We start from the raw sequence: 24,339 nt of genomic DNA, 5'->3' as shown, positions 1-24,339 counted from the left end.
GGGCCAGTACATGGACTTAGTCACTGAGGACTCACTTGCTCTGAACTCCAGCACTGGAGCAGTAGCTCAAAAAGTGCCAGGGCTGTACAGAGAGGAATTGAGTTGTCTGGCCTCAAGGTGATGGCTGAAAGGGCAGCTTTCTCCCCACTGGAGGAGCTAGCAGAAGCCATTGTTTCTTTGTTGAGCTCCTCCTTCTCGGCATGCAGACACAGGCAGCCACCATATCTGAGTCTCCATCAATCTGATTAACTCCACCCTGGTGATTCCCTGAAACCCCACCCCACCCAACCTGTTGGCCCACCCAAGCTACTTCCAGTGGCTTTTCCATACAAATGGCCTGTCTTGGCTCATGATGCAGCCTTTCCTCAAATCTCTCAAAGATTCACAAAATCCAAACAAGCAGCATCTGGCTTAGGCATGTCATGTACCTCTTGCTGATCAGCCCAAAGCCTGGCCCTAGCAGAAACCAACCTTGGTTCATGGACTGGCCTCTTAAGGCACCTCCAAACCCAGTGGGAGTGGCAGCCATAAGCAAATTTCTTTGTGGCTCATGCCAGGTGGCTCTGGACTGGGAATAGGTTGCAGCTTAGCTTGGCCTTTGGCGTGGCCCCTCCCAGGAGGCTCCGGGGCAGGTACAATCAGTGGCCACGTTTGGACTGAGCCAGAGCATCTCCTGGCCACCTACAAGGATAAAACACACAAAGAGAAAACTGTGCAGGCACCAGAGCCCTGCTAAAGCAAATCCCACTCTGTAGGGTCAGCCTCTGCACAACAGCTCCTCCACCGTATTCATGGCCAGTCCTCACAACCAATCAGACTCAATCCCTCCTATTGACATTCAAACAACAACCAAGGCTCAACTACGATAGGAAGGGTACACACAACCCACTCAAACCAGCTCAGAACACTGGGCTTAGGTGACCATGGAGATTGCACCAATGGGCCCCACAGGGCACCTACTACATAAGGCCAAGAAACACAGCAACCCTACCTAATACATAGAAACAAATACAGGCTGGCAGTGGGAGACAAAGAAACATGTCCCAAATGAAAAAACAAAACAAAGCTCCAGAAAAAGAACTAAACAAAATGCAGACAAGCAACCTATCAGACTCAGAGTTCAAAACACTGGTTATAAGGATGCTCAGTGATCTCAGGGAGAACTTCAACAAAGAGATAGAAAATATAAAATTAGAGATAGAAAACATAAAAAAGAACCAGTCAGAAATAAAGAATACAATAACTGAAATGAAGAATACATTAGAAAGAGTCAAGAGTAGATAAGATGAAACAGAGGATCAAATCAGCGACTGAGAAAATAAAGTAATAGAACACACCCAATCAGAACAGCAAAAGAAAAGAGAATCAAAAAGAAAGAAAAGAAAAGAAAAATGAGGACAGTTAAGGGACCTTTTGCATCACAGGGGTACCAGAAGGAAAAGAGAGACATCAAGGAATTGAAAACCTATTTGAAGAAATAATGACAGAAAATTTTTCTAACCTGGCAAAGGAAATAGATACACAAGCCAAGGAAGCTCAGAGAGTCCTAAACACGAGGAACCCAAAGAGGCCCACACCAAGATACATCATAATTAAAATGCCAAAGATTAAAGACAAAGAAAGAATCTTGAAAGAAGCAAGAGACAAGCAGTTAGTTATCTACAAGGGAGCATCCATTGTAGGACTTTCAGCTGAGTTCTCAACAGAAACTTGCAGGCCAGAAGTGACTGGCACGAAACAATCAAAGGGATGAAAAGCAAGGACCCAAAACCAAGATTATTATTCCCAGCAAAGCTATTATTTAGACTCAAAAGACAAATAAAGAGCTTCCCAGACAAGAATAAGCTAAAGGAGTTCATCAACACCAACTAGTATTACAAGAAATGTTATAGGGACTTCTTTAAGAAGAAGGAAAAAAATAAATAATATGAATAATAAAATAGCAATAACTACATATTTATCAACAATTACTTTAAATGTAAATGGATTCAATGCTCCAATCAAAAGATAGCGTGCCTGAGTGGATAAGAAAACAAGACCCTTACATATGCTGCCTATAAGAACTCACTTCAGATCAAAAGACATACAGAAACTGAAAGTAAATTGATGGAAAAAGATATTTCATGAAAATGGAAATGATGAAAAAAGCTGGAGGAGCCATACTTATACCAAACAAAACAGACTTTAAAACAAAGGCTGTAACAAAAGACAAAAAGGACCCAGCAATCCCACTACTGGGTATTTATCCGAAGCAACCCAAAATGCTTTCTCAAGGGAACATGTGCAGCCATATGTTCATTGTTGCATTGTTTACTATGGCCAAGATGTAGAAGGTGGCCTGGGTGTCTGTTGATGGATGAATGGATAAAGAGGAGATGGTACATATATACAATGGAATATTGCTCAGCCATGGACAGGAATTGGTTCTTGCCATCTGCAGCTGCATCAATGGACCTAGAGAGTATTGTGCTGAGGGGAGTGTCTGACAGAGAAAGACAGATGCAGTGATTTTGCTTATAGTATGTGGAACAAAATAAATAAACAAAACAGCAACAAACCAGATACAAAGAACATTTTGGTGGTTGCCAGATGGGAGGGGGGTTGGGGTGGTGGGTGGAGAAGGGGAAGGGATTAAGAAGTACAAACTGGTTGTTACAGAATAGTCATGGGGACGCAGGGTATAGCATACAGAATATAGTCAATAATATGATAATAACTATGTAAAGTTCCAGGTGGGTACTAGGCTACTCAGGGGGATCACTTCTTAAATTATATAAATGTCTAACCATATGCTGTACACCTGAAATTAATATAAAATAATATTGAATGTCAACTGTTACTGAAAAATTAAAAAGGGGGGGAGGTAAAGGGCAATAAGTGGTCCTAATTTCCAGGTATAAAACAAATAAGTCATGGGGATGTAATGTACAGCATAGGAAACATAGCATAGTCAATAATATTGTGATAGTGTGGTACAGTCAGATGGTTGCTGGATTTATCATGGCGATCACTTGTTTAGGTATATAAATGTTGAATAATTATTGTGTACACCTGAAACTAATATTGTTTGCTAACTATATTTGTAATAAAATCTTTAAAAAAAAACACATAAAGAACTAGTAAGGCTGATATACCTCCACCCTCCTACCTCCAGTTATTTTGAAGCCTACCTCAAATATATCATTTCACTTGAAATTATTTAGGCATATATCTCTAAAAATTAAGTATTTAAACATAATCACATCATTATCATGTCTTTAAAAATAACTCTTCACCATATCTAAAGATAATCAAAATTAGTCTCTTTATCCTCTAAACAGTAACATGTCTTTATAATGCTTGAACTCTGATCTCACTCCTCTCGATGTATGCATATACATTAATAGTATCTAATATTTTGTTTCTAGCCACTCTCCTAAAATTAGATTTCATTGTTTTATATAAATCAATATTTGCTTATCAACATTTATACAAACAGCTATCTCACTTTAAACATCCCTGTAGTGTGAGATCTTTTCATAATAAACTCTTAGATTATGTTTATCTAAAAATGTCTTTATTTCATCCTTGTTCCTGAAAGATAGTTTTACTGGATAGGTTTCTGGGTTGATTTGTCATTTTTTCCTCAGTACATTAACTACTTTGCTGTCTTAGTTTTGGACAGGGTTGGATTAGAATGGGAAAAGAACCCTGTCAATAATATCGACAGAATGTGTTTCCCACCTACACCATCTCTAGCAGCAGAGGTAGGAGAGTCGACCCTCCACTCAGGAAGGGTTCAGACTAAGTCTAAGGTACAGAGCTAAAATCTTAGCTCTCTCAAAAATCATTAGTCTCTTACCTAATTTAGATAAAGCTGGTTAAATTTCACACTTTGAACACGCAGGCCTTTAACACAGAAGTCAGGGACACAGTAGTCAGAAGAGCCTATTGTGTGCACTTTTCCCTTCCCCCCAGAGCCCTGGGACCTAGGTATAGAATTTTCTCTCCAGAAGACCTCTGCAGTTTGGCTAGGCCCTTGATGCAGGGAACAGTGTGTTCTGTAGAATAAGCTGGCAGACCACTCTTAGGAGCCTGGCACTTTGAAGAGCAAGCTGGGGCCTCAGGAGCAGTCTCTGGGATGACTGGGGAGCCAGCATTTGCAACAGCTCCACCTCCCTCTCTATTTCATAACTAGCCAAGCATTTCGAATTGGCCAGCTCTTCACACATGTAATGTGCAGAGATGGAGAATTTCCCAAGGTAGGTCAGTTCCTAAACTTTCTAACCTCTGGAATGCCTTTGTTCTTCAAATTTGTATAAGAAATCTTTACTAGACACATTTCCCAGACACAAGGCAAGTGGCTCCTTTGTTATGATTGTTCAATACCTTTTGATGCTTACTGCACTGCTATGACATAGGACAAACTATGATATAAGTACACAAGTAGACTGGAGTTTATGTTTAAAGCCAAAGTATTGTGTCATTTCATCTGTTACTTGACTTTAACTTCAAAAGCCGTGTTGGCATAATCCATTACTGAGGACAAAGCTTTTCTGTGAGCTGATGTCCATCACACACATGGAATTTAGAAGAATGTGCAGAATAGGTCTTTAATTAAGGTTCAAGTTGCCCATTCCCAACCATACAGCATCCACCTTGAATGACGTGAAAGGAATGGCTTCTCCACCCCATTGCCTTTGTACTACCTGCTTTGGAAAGCCTTCACCGTTAATTTATGTAGCTACTCCTCTCCTGGACAACAATATCCTCTTCCTTCAAAAAGGACCTGCCGCTTATCCTCAGCTTCACCTGGGCTATCGGTTGTTTAGTTTCATCTGCTTTCCCCCTAGGTGTTGTTTAAGAGGCTTAGGTTCCTTATGAGTACAGAAGGGATGAAAAAAAGGTGCTTGAGGACCAAGCACCTTCAATACTAGGCCTTTTACACAACCGAGAGTGTCTTCTTAGCATAAGGCCTGTGTGCAAAAAAGGTCCTTGTCTCTTTCTCTTCTTAGTCTGAGGACTCCGAAGTGAGTAGTTATTAATAAAAGCACACGAATTTGAGACAAAAGTGATACAAAAGAAAGGGATATCTAAAGTGCAAGTAGTGCTTTTATTTTCTATTCCACAAATATTTTTGAGTACCTACTGTGTGCCAAGCACAGACCTAGTATTCATCAGGGAACAAAACAAAGATCTCTGCCTTCCTTGAACTTAGATTCTAGCACCAATGCTTACATCCTAACATATGATTAAGTGGTAGAAAAACTAGTGGATTCTATAATTGCTTATTACAAGACACTTAGTCTAGTTCTGGGGTAGAGAGAGAGGGGACAATGAGGACTTCCCATAAGAATTGACAGTTGATCTGAGATCTGAAGGATAAGTAAGAATTAACTACCTAAAATATCTATCGTCTCATCTCTGACTCTAAATGATAAGGTACTAGGATATGTAACCAAATACAAAATACACATAGCAAGTGCTTACTAAAAGGAATTAGAACAGCAGTCATAGTCACTAATGGAATATAATCCTATTTGTTACTCAGATTCCCTTTGAAGACGCACAGATTACACTGCTCCCACTTGCCAGGGATTAGGATATGACTGCTCTGGGAACACTGGCTGGGTTGGGCCCTTAGTCAAGTACTACCTCATGCTTTGTCTCACATTCCTCAGGTCTGAATCCCATCTCCACGGCAAAATCTTAAGTGCCTAGAAACTTTGTACAGACCTTCTTTCATATTCCTTTGAGACTGTGGTTCTGGGCCTATTCTAGGCATTGTGGAAATACTTGTTCACTTTTAAACTAATACAATTTCTTCCAAAGATCAGGTTTTAATCTAAACTTAAATGCCAAACCAAAGAGGAAATTAGTATTACCTTCTAAAATACACTTTCTAAATAAATTTATATTTTATCCACTTTCTGAGTGCAATTTTGTGCTTAAGGAAAACAGTATTCATGGTTTATCCCATCTTTAGGATAATACCCTTATTTCCATTTTGGATAAGCATTTGTTGATCATTTTATCACATTAGGAGGATGCATATTGAAAACACAATTTTAGTTCATATGACAAACTAGAAAAAAGTCATGTAGGATGAAGAAAGAAAAGCTAGGAGCAAGGCAGATGTGGTTTTGAATATCTAGCTAGGAGAATCTAGGCACATTCCTGACCCTCTATTTTCTAAATGTCAAAATGGAAAAATTAATACCCAACACATAGGGCTTGGAAGAAAACTAAGTGATATAATAAATGATATAGTACAATGCTTGCTAAATGAACAGCAATTAGATAGAGGCAATAGTAGCAGTAGCCATAACAGGTAGGCTCTTTGTTCTAAATATCAACTTTTGTGACCTGGCTTAAATCCAAAATTTAGACAATACTTTCCTCTGCAAAAAAGCTACTTCTTACAGAAATCAGTTGAAAATAAATTAATGTGAAATCTCTTTAAAATGGTATGAAAAAATGTTTAAGATTATTCATTAAATATTCATCTGACATACCTTTGCTAAATACATATTATATACAAGGATTAATTGATGTGTGAGGTATAAAAATAAGATAGGGGGCCGGCCCGGTGGCTCAGGCGGTTAGAGCTCCGTGCTCCTAACTCTGAAGGCTGCCGGTTCGATTCCCACATGGGCCAGTGGGCTCTCAACCACAAGGTTGCCAGTTCAATTCCTCGAGTCCCGCAAGGGATGGTGGGCTCTGCCCCCTGCAACTAAAATTGAACACGGCACCTTGAGCTGAGCTGCCGCTGAGCTCCCGGATGGCTCAGTTGGTTGGAGCGTGTCCTCTCAACCACAAGGTTGCCGGTTCGACTCCCGCAAGGGATGGTGGGCTGTGCCCCCTGCAACTAGCAACGGCAACTGGACCTGGAGCTGAGCTGTGCCCTCCACAACTAAGACTGAAAAGAACAACAACTTGAAGCTGAACAGAACCCTCCACAACTAAGATTGAAAGGACAACAATTTGACCATTGTTCCCCAATAAAGTCCTGTTCCCCTTCCCCAATAAAATCTTTAAAAAAAAAAAATAAAATAAAATAAAATAAAAAATAAAAATAAATAAAAATAAGATAGGATTCTTGCCCTTAAGAAGGTTCCATTCTAATAAAGGAGAGTGACATACTCATATATATAAATCACTACATGGCAAGGCAGAATAAGATTAAACACCACGTAACAGTATAAAGAAAGACCACAGAGTTCAAACAATGGACAGATTACTTCTAACTTTACAGAAATAATTTTCATATAAATTAAAATAAGAGAATCACAGGCAAAAATGTGTAGAAGTTAACTTTTATAGACAAATACCCATAGATAAATGGGCCTCTGTCCATGGAAACGCCCTCATTTAACTGGTCTTGAGATTTGAGATTTTAAATGAACAAAAGCCCCAACACACAGGGAAAATCTAACCACCACCAGTATTTTCATGTATTTATTTTGAACAACATATCTTTATTGACCACTGAATTTGTATGTATCCTGTACACATGCATATACATTTACAATGTATGTATCATATTATCAAGATTGCCCTGCCATGCTGGTTAGAGAACAGCAATGGCTTGGAGTCCACATTTACACCACCATAAACTTCACCTTCAATAAACCTCAGAAAAAATAGTGTCTGTTCCCATAAATCCCACTCTGATGATACTGTGTCTCACTGTTCAGAACCTCTGAATATCCTCACTTCTCTGGATCCCTGGAATTAGACTGTATAGATCATCAGTTCTTTCTTTTTGCCCAGAACCCTTGAAAAAACAAATTCCCATCACGGACAGTAGTTTGCTACAGCTATAAAATATCTTGGCCCCCAATCAAGGAGATTTGTTGTTTACCAAAACTACTATTGAGGTTAAATAATAAGCAATAATATTAATACAACTACTACTAATAATAATAATAATTCTTTTATAAGAGAAAGGAGACGCTATCTCTGAAATACTTATCTCTTCTCTAGGCCCAAGTCCACCTAAGGCTTCAATTTAACTAAATTTTAAAACATGAGTTGTTACTGAAAGTGACAGTCTACTGCGCTTTTGGGAATTTCCACCTGCGTAGATACTCTGACCTCAGGATTGAGCTATTCCTGCCCTCTAACTTCCTTTCCTCCTTCTTTTCTATAACCCCCCAAATTCATTCATTTCAAATGCATTTGTTGAATATCTCTATACGAAGCCCTGTAAATACTATTATGAGTAAGGCAGTCTGTGCATCCAGAAATCTTCAGTATATACAGAGCAATGAGACTGGAGGAAAGAAAATGGGAAGAGAGTAGGATAGCTAAGAGTTCTAAGAGCTGAACCTTGAAGCAGTCCAATGTTTAGAAATCAGGAAGTGATGAGAAACCAGCACAGGAGGTTGAAAAGAAGAAGCCAGTGAAGTAGCTTCATACCCTTGGCCTGTCTTTCTCTTTTCTTGTCCCCCTCCTGCTGCCGTTCCCCCACCCTCTTCTCTCTCTCTCTCTCTCTCTCTCTGACTCACTCTCACTCTCGCTCTCCTCTTGCTCTCTCTCTGCCCCCCTTTCCCCCCAATCTGAGGAGGAGTAACCTACTTGATTGGTAAGTTTAGGAGAGAACCTGAGAAGTGATGACTCCATTCCTTCCCCCTCCTTGCCTTTAGGGAGCGGGCTGCCCGCAGAAAACCTGTGTTCTCCCCTGCTTTCTTATGTGATAATATCCTCAGGGACAATATAGAGGCTTGAAGTTTTCTGTGCTGCCCATGACTCTGACGGGTAAATCTATCTCATTCGGGAATTCATTATTATAAAGCCCATTTGTCTATAACTCTAAGCCACATTCTCCAATGTCAGATTAACCCGTAATTAAAACAATGTTTTAATCTGTCGGCCTCACTTCTTTGTCTTATCTCAATTGGTTCAAAATTCCAGGCATCAAGAATGGTCAAGTTCATCAGGCCCCCTCACAAGCCAAAGTCTCAGAGCACATATTCAGACTCAGATGATCTATAAGAACACTTCCAACTCTAAAAAAGAAGTCCATGATTTACACCCCTGCTTGTCACTTGGAAGCAGTCAAGATGGAGAGAGAAGGTCATAGACTTACATATAGAAGTGAAAGGAAAATAGGATCATCTATTCACAGCTTGTTGATGAGAAAACTAAAACCCAAAGAGAGAACATAACTAGTGGCAGAACCAGAACTATGACTCAGGTCTTTTGACTCTCACCCACTCCAGTGAAAATTTTCTCTCTGAGAAAAACCTTAGTCTTACTCAATCTCACTCATTCCTGAAGAAGAAACAAACCAAAAAAGACTGAGTGCCTTCCAGAGGGTTTTCTCCAAACTATCGTTACCATTTCCCCACATGCATACTGAGTCATTATATAGCAAAAAAAAAAAAAAAAAAAAAAAAAAGTGAACATTTAGCCACTTAAGATAATGCCACTCTTATATACTTTTCCCTCACAACCATGGCTCGATCAAAGAAAAAGCCTATTTTTCCTGCAATCACCTAGGTAACTGAAGAAATGTCCACTGATGATTCATGATCATGAACCTTACAGGAGCCCTTAACATTGTTTTCTTAGTCAGTGACCTTCTTACTCTTTTAGCTGCTTTAAGCCCCAGACACTATCCGCACTCTCAGATGGTCTTCCTTCCTTCTCAGAAAAATGAAAGACTTCAGATAGCAATTCCTCTCCCTCCCATATCCAACTCTATAAACCCTGTTACATATGTGCCCAGCCTCTCCTCCATCCTTTCAGTTACAGCAGAGAGGTATTCCTCAACCCACCTAAGGCCAATCATCCCATCTGTCTTCAGATCCAATCCCCTGCGACCTCCTTCAATAAAACACCACCATCAATTATCTCTTCCCTCTCCTGTGTATTCTGCTGGTCCCTCTCATCTGGATCCTTTCCATCAACATTTAAACAAGCTCAAATCTCTTGCAAATAAAAACTGGAAACAATTTTCTCTCAATGCCACACCCTCTTCTCCCTATAACCATATTCAGAGCCAGATTAGCTCATTCAGAGGATCTAAGTATAAAGGTATTCTTTTCCATACATAATGCAAACATTAAAATAACTGACAGAAAGCTCAATAAAATTATGAGTTTTTGATGATGACTCCTTTAGTTCTTTGTTTTCAAATTATCAAGTACTAACTTCTTTCCAAATTTGCTTTCTTTGTTGCTCCTGCTTTACTAGGAGCTTTGCCTTCAACACACACTCAGTCTGCTAAATGGGTAATTAAGTATGTTCCCATTCTCTTTCATATTCACAACCAAAATACTTGAATTTTTTTCTAATTTGCCGTCTCTCCTTATTTCTCCTCCCACTTTTTAATCAATTTGCCCTAATCATCTATCAAAAGTTCTATTACTAAGGCTATCATTGACTTCCAAGATATCTAACAGGTATCTTCCAGTCCTTATTTTTTTAATCTCCCAGTAGACTGGGATTCTATTGACCATCCTCCTCCCTTTTTGTACTACTCTTTTCTTTTAGCTTTTGTGCTTTCTCCTGGTTTTCTTCCTTCATCTCTGATTGCTCCTTCTCAATCTTATTTTCAGACTCCTCTCCCTCTATTTGCCTTTAAAAGTTAGAGAATCTAAGGGCTTTTCTGGATATTGGATATCTCCAATATCCACTTCTGTTTTCACTTTTAGGCTTTCTCCAGGCAATCCCATCCAGTCTTATGGATTCAATTACCATGTATTTTTAAGAGAACTATACAATTTATCATTCAAATGAGAGTTGTTTGTTGTTGTTGTTGTTGCTGAAATAAAGGAAGGATACTATTACAATTATGCCCTGACTGTTCAGGGCCAACTTGGATATATGGTCACCCTATCTATATGCCAATGAGTCCCAAATTTATTTCCCCAGTGAAGACCTCTTCTTTGAGCTCCAGACTCACAAATTGAATTGCCTACTCACTGTACGCACTTGTATTCATTAGTTCATTCATTCAACAAATACTGAGTATCTATTATGAGATCTGACAATTAAGTTCGTGAACATGTTGCAACACTGTTGCTAACCTTTTTTGATATCAGAGGGATTATTCATTATGAATTTGTGCCAACTGGACAATTAATCAAGTTTACTATTTGGAAATGCTGCATGAAAAAGTTAGATGACCTGAACTTTTTGCCAACAATTCATGGCTCTTGCATCACAATACACGAGACTGCCTGTGAAGGAGTTTTTAGGCTGAAAACAAATAACTGTATTGGAACATCCTCTCCACTCACCTGATCTGGCCCCCAATGACTTCTTTCTTTACCTGAAGATAAAGGAAATATTGAAAAGAAGACATTTTGATGACATTTTGGATATCAAGGGCAACAGACTCTGATGGCCATTCCAGAAAAAGAGTTCCGAAATTGCTTTGACGGGTTTAACTAGGAGCTGACATCGATGCATAGCTTCCCAAAGGGAATACTTTGAAGGTGACCATAATGATATTCAGCAATGAGGTATGTAGCACTTTTTCTAGGATGAGTTTGCGAACTTAATTGTCCAGCCTCCTATAGGTCAAGCACTACGTGTGATCAGATAAGGCTTCACTGAAAAGGTGACATTTGAGAAAAGACATGAAAAAGGTGAGAAAGCAATGAAAGTGGACATCTGAGCAGAAGAAAAAGTGAAAATTCTTGTAAGTGGCAATGTGCATGGCATCTTCAAGGAACAGCAATAACACCATAAAGGTGGGACAGGGAGATAAATCAGAGCATGAACAGGAGGTCCCATATCATATAGCACCTTGTGGGCAATTGTAAGGGCTTTTGCTCTTACTCTGAATAAAATGGAAAACAATTGGAGGGTTTTGAGCAAAGGAAAGGCATGATCTGATTTATGTTTTTAAAGTGCTGCTCTGGGTATGGTTGAGTGGAGACCAAATGGGGAGTAAAGGTAGAAGTATGAAGCCCAGTTAGGAGGCTACTGCAGTAATGCAGCTGAGCAATTATGGTGCGTCAGCACAGAGCATCAGCTGTTAAACTGATGAATAGTGATCAAATTCTGAATATATTTTGAAGATGAAGCCAACAGAATTTACTGATGGATTGGATATAAGGTTTGAGAAGAAAGAGGAAAGTTAAGATAACTCCCAGGTTTTTGGCCAGAGTAACTGGAAAAATGAAGTTTCCTTTTTTTTTTTAGATGAAGAAAACTTCAGAAGGAGCAGGTTCAGAAACAAGGAGCAGAAACTCACTTAAAGACATCATCAATTTGAGGCATGCACTAGACATCCAAGAGGAGCTCTCAAATAACTAGTTCAATACACAAGTCTAGAGTTCAAGAAAAGGTCTAGGCTGGAGATAGAAATTGGGGAGTCTTCAGTTCTATATATGATACTTAAGTCCATGAGCCAGAACAAGATTACTGAAGAAATAAAGATAGAGAAAAGGTCCAAGAAATAAGATCTGGGGGTGGCCGGGTGGCTCAGTTGGTTAGAACACAAGCTCTGAACAACAGGATTGCCCATTTGATTCCCACATGGGCCAGTGAGCTGCACCCTCCACAACTAGATTCAGGACAACAACTTGGAGCTGATGGGCTCTGGAGAAACACACTGTTCCCCAATATTCCCCAATAAAATTTATAAAAAAGAAAAAAGAAATAAGATCTGGGCACTCAATATTTAAAACTCAGGGAGATGAGGAAAAACCAGCAAATGAGACAGAGGAGCATCCAGAGAGATGGGAGTAAAACCAAGAGAGTGTGATACTTGAAAACCAACAGAAAAAAAGAGTTACAAGGTGGAAAGAGTGATCACCTATGTCAAATGCTACCAATAGGTCAGATAAGGACTGAAAAATGACATGGAGGTCATAGTGACCTTGATAAATTCAGGATACGTTAAGTAACAAATATGAAAGTCTGATTTAAGTGGTTCAAGAGAGAATTGCAGGAGATAAAATAGAGAGAGTGAATACAAACAACTCTTTTGAGGAGTTTCAGTCTTAAGGACAAGAAAGAAAATGGACAATTAGCCAGAGGAGAAGTGAGGACTTTGGTGAAGGAGAGATGATTCAGGGAAGAGAGGAAGAATTTCCTGGGTATTGTCCTTGTCCTTGAGTGGTCCCTAAGAGGAAATGGTATCACAAGTGAAGAGGTTAGTCTTTGCTCAGGGTAAGTTTAGTTCATCTATAGTAAGAGGAGAAAAGGCAAAATAAATGGATACAGACACTTGTAGGTGGGTAGATGTGGTGGTGGGAGTTTGTGGAAGTTCTTTTCTAATTGCTTCAATTTACCAGTGCAATAGGAATGCAAGCTCATCAGCTTAGAATGAGGATCGAGGAGGAAAGATCTGAGGTGTGGTCAGTATGACACAATCATCAAGGAGAAATGAAAAGTAAGTACTTGTGAAAGCCAGTATGATTTCCAGGCAGCATTTTGGGCACACTTAACATTAATGATCACCTAAATTGAGCACATTCAGCATGGTATTGTGTTTTTCTCTAGCATGCATGCAGCTGAGGAGCAAGTAGAGAATTGAATTTAAGTAGGATTGTGGTTTTTCCAAGCAGATAGACTGAAGCAAGAGAAGTCAAGGGAGTCAAGCATGTATGCAAAGAAGTGATTGTCATGATTTATGGAACAAAGATAAATTGAATGAAGTGGTCAATAAGCAGTCAATGAGTGAATATAAATTGAATAAAGTGGTCGTTCTCACAAAAGGAGTGAGAAGCAGTGAAATGGTGAGATCCATGGAGTATAGGTGTTGGTGGAAAAGCAACACTGCAGTAGAGGTATTCAAGAGAATGACCTGGAAACATAAGAACTGGTGGTAAGAGGGTGGCTGGAATGGAGATTTAGGAGGGTTACAGTTATTGATAATGGCAGGCTCAACATGTCCAGGATAAAACTGTGATCCTCTTCCAATGTTCCCTATCTTAGTAAATGAAACCAAGCTTTTCCTTCACTGCATGGAATATATCACTACATCTTGTCCATTTGACCCTTTAGAGAATTCCCAACACTGTCTGCTTCTCTTTTCTTACCTACTACTCTGATAATCCAAGATACCACCGTCCCTTGCTTGGACAATTGCAATAGCCTTTTAACTGGTCTCCCCACATATGCTCTGACCTCAACTATAGCCAGAATAATTTTTCAAAACAAACAATCATGTCCCCCACTAATGAAAACTTTAATGGCTTTCTATTTCTCGTAGGATGAAGACCAAAATTTGTAACAGGGCCCACATAGTACCATAACTATCTAGTCCCTACCTCTTTCTCTAGCCATATTTTGCACTGCTCTCCCTCTCACACTATGCTCTAGACATGCTGGGATTTTTTTTTAAATCTTCAAATATACCACACTTTCTCTGATCACAGAGACTTTGCCTCTTGCCTTTGTAAAAATCACCCATCTCCTCACTTCTACCTGGTTAAAGCCTTCCTGTTCTTTACATCTCAGCTTACGTGCCCTTTCTTCAAGGACCACTTCTCTGACTCCACAGTGCAAATTGGGAACCCTTCTTTCCATGCTTTCTCAATGCTAATTATCTCTTAGTATGCTGCCCAGTTTTCTTTAGTTATGGATCACCAGCTGCGGAATAGCAGCAAATGTGTTTGTTTTTATTCATTGTTGTGGCCCTAGTGCCTAGGACAATCCTGACACATAATAGTCAATCAGAAATTTTTTTCCGAAATAATGGTGTTATTTGCATGTGTATGTCTACTGCTTTCTTTTTTCAGAACCATCTTGCTAGGTGTTAAGCCAACCATCCTCATTAATTTTATCTCATGTGTTCCAAGACCTGTTTTACCCAATTCAGTAACAATTTATTTAGTGTGTACCATGCGCCAGGCATAGGGGATTCAGAAATTAGTAGGCATATTCTTCATATTTAATTGGTATATAATTGAATATGGCCAACAGATATGTACACAAAAAAATGCAATGAATTCACCCAGTGCTTATTGAATACTTATTAAGTACCAAGATTTCTAGACCCTATAAATATAGCAGTGAACAAATCCTTGTGGAGCTTATAATCTGGTGAACATGTGCTATAAGTTATTCTGGAGGTATGTAGCACCACTGAGGAAGCAACTAATTCTTCTTTTAGGAATTAGGGACCGTAGAGGAAGGCACCACAGAAGAAGCAATAAGTAGAGCATCACCAGGCAAAGAATGAGATATGGAACCTGAATGATAGCCTACCAGTTTTTATTTTATCCTGAGGCTTCATGTTTAATGTTTAAGCATTAGAGTGACATCAGTATTTAGGTATTACAGAAAGACAACATTGGCAACATGAAAGATGGATATAATGATCACAATCAAGAGTGTTATTTTGAAAACTATTCCAAAGTCTGAGGAAGAAATCATCAAGGTCCAGAATAGGATAGTAGCAGTAAGAATAGAAAGGATAGGATAGATTTGAGGGATGTAATTTACTTATTTACCTTAATGGCTAAAAAAGAGGAAAATTCTAAGATGAGAAGGTTTTTAACTTGAATGGGAAGATGAGTTATGGAAGATACTGCTACATTCCCATCAAACCCATTCCTTCCTACTTCTAAGCACACAGTCAAATTACATATCTCAGTCTCCCTTGCAGTTAGGTGTGGCAATGTGACTAATTTTTGGTCAAAGGAATGTGAGTGGAAATGATGAGAACCACTTCTACCACTTGATCTGGATAAAATCAAGAAAAATCTCTTCTAAGATATCTTCCATTATCTTCCCCTATCAGCTGGATGCCAGTGCAAAGAGTGATAAAAGAAGAGCATCTGTTAGTCATCGCCCCTCATGACTAATTGGACTTGGCATTGGTAAGAAAGAAACATCTATTGTGCTAAGTCACTAAGATTTTGGGATTTATCCAGCAGCTAGGGTTAACTTAACTAAAACAATGGTGATGCCATTAGCCAAGACAGAGATTCAGAAGCAGAAGCTGGTACAGATAGATGTAAAGAAAAAGACTTCAACTTAGGCCATATTTAATTTCAGATTCTTTTGACATATCCAGGCAGCTGGAAATAGTGGTCCAGAAATCAGAAGAGAGCTGATGGGATTGGAAATTTTTGAAACACAAGTGACTAAAGCCTTGGTCCTGATTGAAATAACATTGGAAGAGGGTATAGAGGAAGAACAGATGAAGTCTTGGGATGGGAAATATCAGCATTTAAAGGAATGCAGAGAAAAGAGGTGTTAGAAGGTAAGACAACACTTTCTCAAAATTTTTCATGACAATGTTTTTTATAATAAACCAAAACAGTTGGTCTTAGAATTCTCTTTTTAAGGACTAAATAACCTTGTTAAACTGATAGTCATATAAGCCATATTATTGACGCTATTATTAAAACCTTGTATTCAATTAATTCCTTAATGTTTTCCTTCCTAAACTGAAAGCTCGAAAATTCAAACTGCCTCCCAAACTAAAATGCCAAAATATATTTAAATTTTGTACAAAGCTTTAAAACCAAAAAGTGGCCTCTAATGAATTCTCTGACACATTTTATAATCTCTTTGGTAAAGACAATGTCTTACCTGTATCATTTTTTTTTAATTGGGTAACAGTGTGTTTTTCCAAGACCCATCAGCTCCAAGTCAAGTCGTTGTCCTTCAATTTGGTTGTGGAGGGTGCAGCTCAGCTCCAAGTCCAGTCACCATTTTCAATCTAGTTACAGGGGTCGCAGCCCACCATCCCATGCGGGAACCGGCAACCCTGTTGTTAAGAGAACACGCTCTAACCAACTGAGCTAACCAGTTGCCCATGGGCTGCTCAGCGGCAGCTCAGCTCAAGTTGTTGTCTTCAATCCAGTTGTGGAGGGTGCAGCTCACTGGCCCATATGGGAATTGAACCAGCAACCTTGCTGTTAAGAGCACACACTCTAACCAACTGAGCTAACTGGCCGCCCCTGTATCAACTTTTTAATGTTTCATTCCTTCCAAAATGCTTTCACATGCATTATTCATTTAATGCCCCTAACAAATCTGTAGGATTGGTGAATGTAGTTGGGGCTCCAAACATCTGACAAATGATCAAGAGGGACCATGACCTTAGTATAGGGCCTATGTCAGAAGAAAGCCCCTTCCAAGAGGCAGGATAACTATCTTCAAAGGATATCTGTCAGAAAAATATGTCCATTTTAAAGTGCTATCTTAATCCCATAGGTCATCCATTCATCCCTGTAATTTATGAGTCTCGCTAGTCTTCAGTGTGACATCAGGGACATCTTACTTCCTGACTCACAGTTTGTGTCACTGCAAATTGTCCTCCAAAGAGAGAGAGCAAGTGATAAAGGGTGCATCCTGGACAACAAAAATAACCATTTATTTGATAGTAACACTGTCTTTTGTCATAATTGTTTTTAGCAATTTCAAATATATTCTGATTAACATCTCATAGATAGGGGCATGGTTATGCCCCTTGTCTAAAGGAAGTAGCTATTTTGAAATATTCCTGATTTGACCTGTTTTCTAAAAGAATTATGAGTCAAATAAAAACAACTCATAAAACATTCAATGAGTTCTCATAAATGCCAACTTTTGTTTAGGTCATCTCTTCTAATATCTTCAAATATTCTAAGATGATCAAATTTCTGCATAGCTGATTTTATGTGTCAACTTGGCAAGACTATGGTGACTAGTTGTTTGGTCAAACACTAGTTTACATGTTGTTATGAAGCTATTTTTTGGATGTGATTAATATTTACAATCAGTTGATTTTAAGGTGAGCAGATTACCCTCCATGATGTGGGTAAGCCTCATTCAATCAGTTGAAGGCCTTAACAGCAAAAAACAGTTTCCCCAAAAACCAATTTTGCCAACAGAACAGAAATTCTGCCTGCTCTTTCAGCCTTTATATTCAGAACTGCAGCATCAATTCTTACCTGAATCTTCAGCCTGCCAGTCTGCCCTACAGATTTCAGACTTGTCAATCCCTACAATAGCAAAATCACCCCCGCTCTGAACAAATTTAATACATTTAACATTTTCTACTACAACCTTGTCCCTGTCCAAAGCAGGAATGTACTGTCATTCAATGTATTTTACCTTAAGTCTTTTTAAATGTAGAGAAGTTGGTAGAACAAAAACAAAATAAAAACAAGCATGGTTCTTGTTCTTATTTGTTATAAGGAATTTTTTGGTAGGACGCACTTGAAAGACAATTTCCTATAGGAATATATCAATAAATATACCTTTGACTGAAGAAGATTTAGAAATGAATAAAAGAAGAATGTATTAGTCAGAATTCTCCAGCGAAACAGAATCACCCTGACCTTATTTAACCTTAATTGTCTCCGTAAATGCCTTATCTTCAAAAACAGTCAAATTGAGTGTTAGGATTTCAAAATATGATTTTGGGGAGGGGGAACACAATTCAATCATAACATACATTAAGGAACTAAATAAAAGAGAAAATTAAACCCAAACCTAGCAGAAGGAAATAATAAAGATTATAGCAGAGATAAATGAAATATAGAATAGAAAAAACAATAGAGAGAATCAATGAAAACAAATGTTTGTTATTAGAAAAAAATCAAGAAAATTGACAAACTTTAGCTAGTCTGAGAAAGGAAGAGAGAGAAGATGCAAAGAACTAAAATCAGAAATGAAAATGGGGACACTACAACCAATTTTAAAGAAATAAAAAAAATAAATGAAAGAATGCTATGAATAATTGTCCACCAATAAATTAGATGAAATAGACAAATTCATCGAAATACACAAATTACCAAACTGATTCAAGAAGTAACAGAATAATCTGAACAGACCTATAACAGGCAAAGATATTAAATCAGTGGTTTCAAAAAAAAGCAAACAATAAATAAAAGACTTCAAACACAAAGTCCAGGACCAGATGACTTCAGCGGTGAATTTTACCAAACACTTAAAGAATTAACACCAACCTTTCTCAAACTCTTCTGAAAAATAGACCAGAAAGGAACACTTCCTAACTCATTTTATGAGGTCTGTTTTACCCTAATGCCAAAGACACTTCAAGAAAAACAAAAACAAAAACAAAAAAACTACAGACCAATGTCTCTTATGAATACAAATGTAAGAATCCTCAGCAAAATACCACCAAACTGAATCCAACGGCATATTAAAAGGATTGTACACCATGAACAAGTGGGATTTATCCCAGGAATCTGTAAGTAGTTCAATATATAAAAATCAATTTATAACCACATTAATAGAATGAGGGGGAAAAACACATGATCACCTCAGTTAATGCAGAAAAGGCATTTGACAGAATCATATACTTTTTCATGATTAAAAAAAATCAGAGGTTCCGGAAAAATGGCGGAGTAAGGTGAGCCTCTGTAAAGCTCCCTGGAATTTACAAAGAATCGAACAACAAAAACTCCACAAAGGACTCCCTGCACAGCAGACAGGCAAGACGAAGAGGCCCACTACCGACTGAAATCACCTATAGGTGGGAGATTCGCGCGAGTGGGGGGAGGAGGAAAGGGAGAAGAGCGCGGAGACGTAGCCGCGAGGGCGCAGGACTCAGACCCAGCTCAGTGCTCCGAGCTCGCTGCTTCCCAGAACCACCGCAGCTGCGGGAGAGGGAAGAACTCGGACTGCTAGGGCTCCGCCAGGGCTCCACAGGGCTGAGGGGACAGCATATAACACGGCTGAACCCAACGCTCACGGCAGAGACCTAGGAGAAAAGACTGAGGGAAAAAGGCTGAAAACGGTGGTTTAAGCCCGCACTGCCGAGCAGAGAACAGAGCCTTAGACACTGAGACTAGCCGCCCCCTCCCACCCCTCCCAGAGCTCGCCCTGCCCCTACCTGCCCGGTGCTAGAAGCGAAACAGTAGCAGTGTCAGATCAAAACAACAGAAAATTTGCTATATTTGAGAACTGTGGCCCACAAACACAAATTCACAGCCCAACTAGTTCCGTCAAAGGGGAGAGAGCTGTGGAAGCAGGACCGGCTGTGGTGGTGGTCACCGCCATTGCTCTGGGCCACCTCTCACAGCTCACCATGCCCCTGACCCCACCGATCTGGGCAGATCCCTGCAGGAGTAAACAGAACTGCTGAAACATATGGGCTCTGAATCAGGAGCTGGAAGAGCTTTGGAACATCAAAAGCTCTCCGCATACCCACCGGGACACTGCGCCCTGTGACCTAGACGAACTATTAACAGAGGAGAAGCCCAACTCCCAGAGAATCCCCCCAGTGTGTGAGAAGCTGGAATAGTGCAGAGAAAACATAGCACTACCTTGTGAGAGAGGAAACAAAAAAAGCCTGCAGTCGGAGAAAAAGTAAAACTTTCTACCAACAAGTACTGGAAAACAAAAGAAAGACCTCTTCCTATCAACTTGTTGCAGAAGTCACTCCTGTAGATGTCTAGGAAGAGAAATAGTAAACCAGTAATCGCCATGAATAACCAAGGCAACAAGATAGCTCAGAAAGAAAGTGAAAAATCTCCAGAAAAGGCACTTAAAGATACAGAAATATGTGACTTAAATGACAGAGAATTCAAGACTGCAGTTCTGAAAAAACTCAACGAGATACAACAAAACACAGATAGGCAGTTAAATGAACTCAGAAACTCAATTAAAGAACAGCATGAGAATTTTACAAAAGAGATTGAAATTTTAAAAAAGAACCAAATAGAATTTATGGAGATTAAGAACTCAATAGAAGAAATTAAGAATGAAATAACCAGCTTAGGTAGTAGAGTTGACCAGATGGAGGAAAGAATCAGTGACATCGAAGATAGAAACCTGGAAATGACACAGATAGAAGAAGAAAGAGACTTGAGACTTAAAAGAAATGAAAGAACTCTACAAGAACTTTCAGACTCCATCAGAAAGAGCAATATAATAATAATGGGCATACCAGAAGGAGAAGAAAGAGAGAAGGGAACAGAGAATATATTCAAACAAATTGTCGATGAGAACTTCCCAAATTTGTGGACAGAACTGGACCCTCGAATCCAAGAAGCAAATAGAACACCTAGTTACCTCAATCCCAACAGGCCTTCTCCAAGGCACATTGTATTGAAGCTGTCTAAAATCAACGACAAAGAAAGAATCCTCAAGGCAGCCAGGGAAAAGAACACGGTAACTTACAAAGGAAAGCCCATTAGATTATCATCAGATTTTTCAGCAGAAACTCTATAAGCCAGGAGGGAGTGGAACCAAATATTCAAACTATTGAAAGAGAGAAATCATGAGCCAAGAATAATATATCCAGCAAAGATATCCTTTAGATATGAAGGAGGAATAAAGACCTTTCCAGACATACAGAAGCTGAGGGAATTTTCTAATACACGACCTGCACTACAAGAAATACTAAAGGAGGCTATTCGACCACCATCAACAGGGACAATTTGTGGCAACCAAAACTCAACAAGGGGGAGAGTAAAGGCCTGAACCGGAATAGGGGAATGGAGAAAGTAAGCGTGCTGAAGATAATGGAATACTCTAAATATCAAACTTACTTTTACATAAACTTAAGGGTAACCACTCAAAAAAAATCCAAAACTGAAATATATACTGAAATAAAAGAAGAAACAGAGGGAAACATCATAGAATACCACCACACAGAAATAATAGACAACAACAAAAAGGCAAAGAAACAATGGAGACACAGCCTTACCAGAAAACTAAAGATAGAATGACAGGAAATCCTCACATATCAATAATCACCCTAAATGTAAATGGACTGAACTCACCAATAAAAAGGCACAGAGTAGCAGATTGGATCAAAAAACTAAACCCAACCATATGCTGTCTCCAAGAGACACATCTCAGCTACAAGGACAAGCATAGACTCAAAGTGAAAGGGTGGAAATTGACACTCCAAGCAAATGGTGCCCAGAGAAAATCAGGTGTAGGCATAATGATATCAGATGAAACAGACTTCAAGGTGAAAAAGATAACAAGAGACAAAGATGGACATTTCATAATGGTGAAGGGGACTGTACAACAAGAAGACATAACAGTCATCAATATTTATGCCCCCAATCAGGGAGCACCGAAACACACCAAGCAACTACTAACAGACCTAAAGGGAGAAATTGACCAAAACACAATTATACTAGGGGACTTAAATACATCATTGACAGCTATGGATAGATCATCCAAACAGAAAATAAATAACGAAATAGTAGCCCTAAATGACACATTAGATGAAATGGACATAATTGACATTTATAGAGCACTTCATCCTAAAACATCAGACTATACATTCTTTTCTAGTGTACATGGAACATTCTCAAGGATAGACCATATATTGGGACATAAAATCAGTCTCAACAAATTTAAAAAGATTGAAATCATACCATGCATATTCTCTGATCACAAGGCTTTGAAATTGGATATCAACTGTAAAAAGAAAGCGGGGAAAAAACACAAATACATGGAGACTAAACAACATACTTTTAAAGAAGGACTGGGTCAAAGAAGAAATTAGAGGAGAGATCAAAAGATACATAGAAACAAATGACAATGAAAATACATCCTACCAAAATTTTTGGGATGCAGCGAAAGCAGTTTTAAGAGGGAAATTTATCTCATTACAGGCCTATCTCAAGAAACAAGAAAACTCCCAAATAAATAACCTCATGTTACACCTTAAAGAACTAGAAAAAGAAGAACAAGTAAAACCCAAGGTCAGCAGAAGAAAGGAAATAACAAAAATTAGAGCAGAAATAAATGAAATAGAGAACAAAAAGACAATAGAAAAAATTAATATGACAAAGAGCTGGTTCTTTGAAAAGATTAACAAAATTGACAAACCCTTGGCTAGACTTACTAAGATAAAAAGAGAGAAGACACTGATTAACAAAATCAGAAACGTAAAAGGGAAAGTTATCACGGACACCACAGAAATACAAAGGATCATCCAAGAATACTATGAAGGACTATATGCCACCAAATTCAATAACCTAGAAGAAATGGATAAGTTCTTAGAAACATATAGCCTTCCAAGGCTGAACCATGAAGAACTGAAAAATCTAAACAGACCGATCACCAGTAACGAAATTGAATCAGTCATCCAAAACCTTCCCAAAAGCAAAAGTCCGGGACCAAATGGCTTCACTAGTGAATTCTACCAAACCTTCAAAGAGGATCTAATACCAATTCTGCACAAACTCTTCCAAAAAATTGAAGAAGAGACAGTACTCCCCAACTCATTTTATGAGGCCAACATTACCCTGATACCAAAACCTGGTAAGGAAAGCACAAAAAAAGAAAACTACAGACCAATATCTCTGATGAATACTAATGCAAAAATCCTAAATAAAATTCTAGCAAATCGAATACAACAGTGCATTAAAAAGATTATTCATCATGACCAAGTGGGGTTCATCCCCGGGACACAAGGATGGTTCAACATACGCAAATCCATCAATGTGATACATCATATAAATAAAATAAAGGACAAAAATCATATGATTATATCAATTGATGCAGAAAAAGCATTTGACAAGATACAACATCCATTTATGATTAAAACACTTAATAAAATAGGTGTAGAAGGAAAATACTTTAACATAATAAAGGCCATATATGACAAGCCCTCTGCTAATCTCATAATTAATGGAGAAAAACTGAAGCCCTTTGCTCTACGTTCAGGAACACGACAGGGATGTCCCTTATCACCTCTGCTTTTGAACATCATGTTGGAAGTCCTTGCCAGAGCAATCAGGCAAGAGAAAGAAATAAAAGGCATCCAAATTGGGAATGAAGAAGTTAAATTATCACTCTTTGCAGATGACATGATGCTATATATAGAAAACCCTAAAGACTCCACCAAAAAGCTATTAGAAACAATCAACGAATACAGTAAAGTTGCTGGCTACAAAATCAACGCACAAAAGTCCATTGCCTTCCTATATACCAACAATGAAATCTCAGAAAAAGAAATACAAAAAACAATTCCTTTTGCAATTGCAACAAAAAAAATAAAATACCTAGGAATAAACTTAACCAAGGATGTGAAAGACCTATATGCTGAAAACTATAAGACTTTTTTGAAAGAAATTGAAGAAGACACAAAGAAATGGAAAGACATTCCGTGCTCATGGATTGGAAGAATCAACATAGTTAAAATGGCCATATTACCCAAAGCAATATACAGATTCAATGCAATCCCCATCAAAATCCCAATGGCATATTTTAAAGAAATAGAACAAAAAATCATCAGATTTGTTTGGAACCACAAAAGACCCCGAATAGCCAAAGCAATCTTAAGGAAAAAGAACAATAATGGAGGTATCACACTTCCTGACTTTGGCTTGTACTACAGGGCTACAATAATCAAAACAGCATGGTATTGGCAGAAAAACAGACACATAGACCAATGGAATAGAATTGAGAACCCAGAAATAAAACCACATAAATATAGACAGATAATTTTTGACAAAGAAGCTA

The 24,339-nt window shown here is 38.6% G+C and overlaps 1 protein-coding gene and 1 long non-coding RNA gene across 3 annotated transcripts in view; one reads left to right on the top strand and one right to left on the bottom strand.

Moving 5' to 3' along the window:
- The window catches only part of LOC148758401 (uncharacterized), a 30,118-nt gene extending 13,700 nt beyond the window's left edge, over window positions 1-16,418 (top strand). The window contains exons 2-3 of the long non-coding RNA XR_016021145.1: window positions 15,689-15,767; window positions 15,965-16,418. This is a non-coding gene — a long non-coding RNA (uncharacterized LOC148758401). The remainder of the gene's footprint in view (window positions 1-15,688; window positions 15,768-15,964) is intronic.
- Window positions 1-24,339, bottom strand: part of AKAIN1 (A-kinase anchor inhibitor 1) — a 106,810-nt gene that overhangs the window by 73,022 nt on the left and 9,449 nt on the right. The window contains exon 2 of one of the 2 annotated variants that reach the window (XR_016021144.1): window positions 16,486-16,663. The exons of the other annotated variant lie outside the window; for it this stretch is intronic. The gene's annotated coding sequence lies outside the window, so the exon portion shown is untranslated. The remainder of the gene's footprint in view (window positions 1-16,485; window positions 16,664-24,339) is intronic. 2 annotated transcript variants of the gene reach the window in all.

This window comes from Rhinolophus sinicus, chromosome 4 (assembly GCF_057876585.1).
Source record: "Rhinolophus sinicus isolate RSI-liver-muscle chromosome 4, RSI-T2T, whole genome shotgun sequence".
Lineage (NCBI taxonomy): Eukaryota > Metazoa > Chordata > Mammalia > Chiroptera > Rhinolophidae > Rhinolophus > Rhinolophus sinicus.
Note: the sequence above shows the minus strand (reverse complement) of the source record. Positions and strands in the feature narration are given on the sequence as shown.